Genomic DNA, 7484 nt, shown 5'->3' with positions numbered 1-7484 from the left:
TATGCTTGTGGTTTATTACAGCAAAAAGAAAAATTTAAATCAGAAAAGGAAAAATGCCTTAGGTGGAACCCAGAAGGAATCAAGCACGAGCTTCCTGTTGGCCTTTCCTGTTTGGAGTTACGTACACCGCTTAATTCTACCAGCAACGCGTGTGTGGTACATGACAAGACGTGTGAAGAAATTCCAGCCACAGAAACTCACCCAGGCCTAGGTGTCCAGGGTTTTTATTGGGTGTCCGTCTTGCAAGTTGGACCACCCCAAGTGACTGCCCTTAACTACTCAGTTCTAGTCCCCCAAGAGGTCAGACTGATATAAAATGACCCATGGCCCCAGGTTAACAAAAGCACTCATTCACCATAAATCAGATTCATAGCTAAACTATCTATCATAGCCCAAGTCCCAGATATACAAATAAACCCTTATCAAATCAAATATTCAGAAGACTTACAGGCTGTCTCCCAGGAGAGAGAAAAAGGCCAGTCCTTTCCTCAGATAGAGCAGGTTTTGAACATCCTAAGCCATTGAGTTAAAGTCTTTACTGCACACCAAGAGACCGTGAATACTGTTTCTTCATTTGGGGCTAAAATTGTATTAGGTCAGGAAATGTTACGATTTTCATTCTGATTTCATTATGATGAGGGAAATAGATTTAGTGGATAGAATTGACCGAATTAGACACTGTTTGAATTTTGAGGGAAGGACAATAAAGAGTTAAGGGAAAACCAGGCATTTTATTTGGATGAAATGAAAATTAATCCATTTATATGGATCCATTTGTATGGGTGAGGGTAAAATGTACAGAGACATCAGGAGAAGCAAGCAATAATAAGTAAAAGAATATCTGAAGTAGACAATATCTAACATAGATTTTCGAGCTATTCCTAATATCTCTTTTGCTGGTTATATTTCCTCCATGCTCCCTTTTCGAACCACAACTCCAAGAGCTCATCCTTAGTCTGTCAAGATCCCATCAAAAGGATCAGAGCCTTAACTGATCCAGAGAGTACAGATAGAACAAACATTTTTATTTATCTACATAGACAGTGAAGTGACAAGTAGCCAAGGATACAAGTTCTTCATCGTCTTTGTACCACAACCCACAAAGGAGGTCACAAAAAGGGATCAGAAGACTACAATCTGAGTTGTGGGACACCCCACTGATGAAGAGCTGATGCTAGCCTGCAGCTAAAGTATCTATTTTACACTCGGCAGCTCCCTTCTGAGGGAGGCAGAGCGGGAAGGCTCATACCTCACTAGAACCCAAATGGCAATAAGAAACTGTCTCTTAACAGGCATTAGCAATGTCATCATCACTGCTTAACACGTGCCCTCGGTCTGCACAATGGACTCCATGACGACTCCATGACTTCATGATATCACAACTGCAGTCGCAAGGGAGATAATGCCTCCCTAAATTTCAGGGGTCCACGGTGGAGCACCAAGCTTCACTGGACTTTTTTGATTGATCACACAAAGCTATTTAATAATGTGGTATTTTTATTAAGCTCTTCTTCCTCCGTTATCTCCATGATTACCGTAGTAACCTGCTTCCCTCTACAATGCTATCCTCTACGATCACAAAGGAACTACATGACAATGCTGGGGAAGATAGATGGTTCCTGGTGTGCACTTATCTTACTGATCTGCTTCGAATTGCGACACTTCCCCATTGGGAACGTCCCTTACAATAACCAGAACACTACACAGATAGAACATACTGAGTCCCACAATACATCCCACAATACAGTATCAATCACCACTACTTGACGTGTATCAGCCCTGAAGTTCCCACCCACAAAATTACAACAGTCCATTGTCCAATCTGAAAGTTATTTCCATATCCAGTTAAAGTAATTTCCCAGTGTAACATGAGTACCTCCTGGTAGCACAGTGAATTCTTCCTCAGTGTCCAAAAATACGAAGAGATTCCTTTGTTGCCATGAGTTCCCCAATACACCTTCATCAGTGCATAACGCATCTGGTGCTCCTTAGGGACTGATGAATTTTAGACTTTGCCCCAGTTCTGTTCTTCCTTGAACGGATAAAGTTTGACTATAGGGATTACGTCAAAGTCATTGAATCAATACCAGTCCACACAGCATAGGCGGGAGGGAGCCACATTTTGCACTATAAATGAGAGAGCTCACTGATCTTCAATCTGGATCTTAAAATTCTGTTGCCATTTGCTGGCCTGTTATCAATAGGTAATATCCATCATGAGAACGTTATCGGTCACTTCTGTGGGTACCCCCTAAAGTAATCATTGGATACATAAGAGTCCTACAGCGTGGATCTTCAATTGGCCTGTATAATGCCCAGTAGCCTAAAGAGCACATACCATAGTTTGTGTGCAGGCTTTAATTCTGTGGTTTTGATTGCCCAGGAGCGGAATCATTTTCCAGAAACACAAGAGGATATGTTATCGTCCAAGGAGCAGGAGAAAACACACATTTCCTATGGAATAACCTAAGGGGGGGAAACTGTTAACCAGTGCTACCCGTGTATCTCACTACATAGAAAGCTTCTCTAAGGAATCCCAGCCATGAGTCTGGACAGAACGATCAGCTTCTGTGCACTAGATCGTGTTTGGGGTCCTACGGGGAGAGGAAGAGCAAAGATCTGAGATCGTAAGGTGTACTGTGGTCATTGGCTATTTCTGCCCGCCTGACTCCTTCACTTCCTAACCCACAATAATCACACAGTTCTGGAGAACTGGCCCATCAGGGTATTTTGACGCTGATGTTATGAAGGCCTAAGTCCAGATGTACTCTTTTCTGTTCCAGGATTTGACAGTCACTTAAGCCAGTAAATTCGTCACTTCACTTAAGCACTTTTGTTGTTGAGTATTCTGTCCCTTGAAACTAAGAGAGTCCTAACGCAGGTCTACTTGTGGCTCAGGGGATATCCAGGGGTGAGACTTCAAGACGTCTCTAACAGGTTATTTCCCTGTATTTGGAGGATGACAGCTCAACCATGCCAAATATCCTTCTTTCCACACTTTTCTTAATATTATATGTCTGGCCGGGTCCTCGTGTTTGGGGTCTGGGTAGTGCCCTTAAACCGGCAAGGCTCAGTGAGCCTCTCCCGCCTCACCCTTCCGGAGCCCAGCCTTGCAGAGTAGAAGTCTTGGGTGTGAGCCCCCAAAAAGCAGTTTCATCAGTTTAGAGCACTGTTCTCCTATTGCCCTGCGAAGCCCCAGGGCTGCCACCCATGGGGCACAGAGGAATGGAAGAACAGAACCCTCAGCGTCTGCATGTGAGTGAGAAATACTGAAACTTCTTGTTTTATCCCCCTGAGCCGAGATGGCGGCGAAGGCTGCTCCTGCTACAATGTGCCAGACTGGGATCCCTGAGACGCCAGATGCTGCCCTCCCAGTGGGTTTCAGCATCCGGGCAAGCTCTGCTGCAGCCACTGGTGGGTGGCCCTGTGCAGCCTCAATCCTGGAAGTGGATTCCCACCAAAGAGGTTCTGATTATCCATGGCTCCCGAGTTCCTCCCGGGATTGAGTCTTTTCCCGCCACCTCCCGGTAAAGAGGACACACCTTGTTGCTTCAGCCCTGTGAGAGACACTGCATTTGGGTAATCACAATTCAGTGTCTGTACCCTGCAGGGACTTTCTGTCCCAAAGGTATCATAGGTCAGCTCGAAAGCTTATCCTACTCATGAATATCTATTACTATTCACCCAAAAGCCAAGGTCTGGTATTAGGATTATATGCAATTAGTTCTGCCTCTGCTGTGAGCCCCGTGGATGACTAGCCCTTTCTCCCTGCCCACATTTCCCTTTTCAATTATGCATCTTCGGGCCTTAAATACCCTCTTCTGGTATTTATCTCTGGGTTCATGATAAAGCAACTCTTGATTTTAAAGTCCTTATTTTGCCAAGTGGAGACATTACTGCTATAAACATTTACCCAGTTGGAGCACTGTGTAAAGCTGGGTGAGTGGGTGCTACATGTTCACAGGGGCCAAGTCTGTAATGGAGATAATGAACACATAGAGCCACAGGGTGACTGAAGGTCGTCCAAAAGTATTTAAAACAGCACAGGGATAAATTAGGAGGCTGGGATTAACATATACACGCTACTATATATAAAATAGATAATCAGCAAGGACCTACTGTGTAGCACAAGGAACTCTACTCAATACTCTGTAATGACCTAAATGGGAAAAGGATCTGAAAAATAATGGGTACATGTATACGTATAACTGAACCACTTTGCTGTACATCTGAAACTAACACAACACTGTAAATCAACTATACCCCAATATAAAATAAAAATTACATTAAAAAAATTTTTAATAAAATTCACTATAAATTTTTAAAAAAGAAAGAAACGGCACCTGGGACAGCGTGAACGGTCCGCGAATGTCACTGCTGTCCTTGTCATTATTACTTTATTGCCCTCAACTGTTGGCGGAGCCTGTCCGCCAGGGCTTCGGGTCTAGCACACGCCCCCCAGGCTGCCCAAGTGAAGCTCTGGGCCCTGCCCAGCCCAGAGCTGCTCCATTTTTCCCGTTTCACTCATCAGGCAGCTCGATGATATTATGCCTAAAGGGAGGGTTCTGATGCTCATGCAAAGTGCAGAAGCCAGGGCTCTGGAAAGTCCACTAAAGCCAGCCAGATCTCCCTTGTCTTTCCAACTCAGAACTCTCCCTGCCAACACGCTCACGACTCGCAGGATCAAGCAAAGGTTGGGGGAGCCATCCTGCATCAAGGCGGAAATACCAGGAACCTGTGGCCTCCATTGGTTTCTTTTCAAACGCCCTTCTTTTGAAACGGAACTGGCAGAACCCCAAATTACTCATTTACAAGGCACCCCCCCCATGTTGCTACAAACTCAAATATGCTTTAACTTTGAAGTTGAACTTTAAGCAATCTTTCTGAAAGCACACAGAAAAAAATTGTCTTTTTATATTTAACCTAACAAACCAAATATATTTTAATACCCACCATAATCAAACAAAAAGAAGAAGAAAACAAAAAAACGAACCACTTTGCACCAAGAAACATCGTGTGGTCCATAAATAGTTGTCTTCTGGTTAAAGCATCTGCCCAGTTAACGATGGGCTGGTGGGCTTCAAAAGCACTGGGAACTAGGCTTCCCTGGTGGCGCAGTGGTTGAGAGTCCGCCTGCCGATGCAGGGGACACGGGTTCGCGCCCCGGTCCGGGAAGATCCCACATGCCGTGGAGCGGCTGGGCCCGTGAGCCATGGCCGCTGAGCCTGCGCGTCCAGAGACTGTGCTCCGCAACGGGAGAGGCCACAACGGTGAGAGGCCCAAGTACTGCAAAAAAAAAGCACTGGGAACAGACACTTCAAGAGAACAGAACTTTGAGTGGCTCAGAAAGCATTCTTAGAGTTTGTACTGTTCGGCTAGAGTGATAAAAGAAGTTTCAATAGGAACAGTGTAGGGTCAGAATGGTCTATTAGCATCAGCATGCCATGCATCCAACACCCCCTCCCCTTGTGCTGTGCTTGACTACGTGTGACACAAAAATCCCAGTCCTGCAGAATCAAAAGTCATGATTCCCTTTAAAATCTTTACTTTTTTGAACAAGCTCCCCTCCCGCCTGACTGCGGGAAATCCAGTTCCGTCCCAGAAGGTTCCAGAGGGCTCCCACACGGAAACTCTGGTCTGCTTGCTCCCAACGGACTCCCTCTGGGGCATCCCTGAACCTCTTCTCCCTGTAGCTGCAGCCCTCTCGGGTGCTAAAAGCCGTGCACACTAGCCCCTTCCTTTATGCCCCCCACACACAGCGAGCAGGTGGCTTGCGGCTAACAGAAGGTGATTATAAGCATAAGACAAAAACATAAAACTAGGAACTGGGGAGCAGCTCATCCCTACTCCCGGTGTCACTAGGGGGTCCCCTCTGTCTGGTTCTCTCCTCAGCCTCTGGCCTGCTGCCCCAGAGATGGGGTTCATTCCCCACGTGTCAGTTGGCACATCTGACTGGTATATTTTCCCCTCGTTATCTCCCACTCCTGGCCAGCAACACCAGATCCCTCTGTCATCACAATAATCTCTGCAGAGGTTATTCAGGGTTTCCCGAAGTCCATCTTTCCATCCTTAAGCAAAACAACTGGGTTGTACGTAGCACCTGCCAGGCCATGTGTCACTTAGACTGGGCCTCCCTAATTAAGGAACACAGAACGTTTCTGTTCTCTGTTCCCTGTGATATGCCAAGCGAACCAATGCCACCACTGTCCCCACTCACCCATGCCCCCAAAGCAAAAAGGAATAAACACTAAAAAAAATAAGAACACAAACAAGAGACCAGTATTTAACATCCCAGAAACATTTGCATTCAGATGACTTTCCCTTGGAATCTCCCCTCCAACAGTGGGTATGTGCCTTATATCTACAAGACCAAATAGGCTCACCAAGGGGTCCCACTCAAAGCAGAATTGTTTTTACCCTAGAATGCAGGAACTGCTACAGGTTTTTTAGTAACACTTCAGGAAACGCTCCCCTCTTCATCTGAAAAATACGGTGTGTGCATCCCAGAGCTCATGACTTTATGGACAGCTCGGGAGCAGGGGAGACCACTGGCCAGCAGGTAGTCTCCACCTCATGCTCCACTGTGTCTTGCATCCCCCCAACCATCTCAGAACTGCTCACTGCCAGCCCTGACCAGCGCTCATGGGTTCAGGCAGAGGTGGGCGGAGCCAGGGCTTGGCACATGGCAGACACTCCAAAATATCTGTTGGATGGATGAGTGAACATAAGCCCTGAAATGCTCCTAAGGGTCTCTGCCTCACTGGGTACAAACCAGAAAGGACCCAGGGAAGTGTCTTTCTGTCCCAAACATAATAAGCAAAAGACAGATGAGTGCTGTATTTCGAAGTTACTACGTACGCCCTGGCATGGGGGAGTTGTTGGTCTGTTAACCAAACAACACCTGGTCCCCTTGATTAATGATTAATATGGTCTATGAGTTCAAAGTGATCTTCAGATCAAAAGGTTTACTAACCCATGACTGAGTTAATTCAAAGCTAAAATTTATAAAGTATAAATTCCCGGCACTTGGGTTCTCCTCCAAAGGAAGATTCCAACCTAGACCGTATCATGAATAAAGAGACTGATGGAGGGGTATTGGGAACTCCAGTGATCTTGTGGGGTGGGGAGGAGGTGATTACGGGAACTAGGGACAATGGCTTTATCCTAGTCGTGATTCACAGAAATGGGGGCGAGCTCCACCTACCAGCACCTGTAACTGCTGTGCAAAGCAGAGAGAGGGGCCGCTCGGGACAAGCAGAGGGAAGACAATCAAAGAGACACACCCAGACTCCAGCATCTAGGAGACAGAGAGAGGCAGTCAAGCTCGGATTGCTAAGAACAGAACAGAGAGGGGGAAACTGAAGAGTTTCCCTGCAGGTCTGTTTCCTCCGAACAGGAGAAAGACTCTAGAAGATCCTAACAGATCTTACGTGAGATGCTCGGGGGTTCCATCCTGCTCTCTTCACGTTCCTCATGTTTCCCCA

Source organism: Delphinapterus leucas, chromosome 7, assembly GCF_059928025.1.
Source record: "Delphinapterus leucas isolate spDelLeu-1000000601 "Yukka" chromosome 7, BTC_Dleu_Yukka2, whole genome shotgun sequence".
Lineage (NCBI taxonomy): Eukaryota > Metazoa > Chordata > Mammalia > Artiodactyla > Monodontidae > Delphinapterus > Delphinapterus leucas.
Note: the sequence above shows the minus strand (reverse complement) of the source record.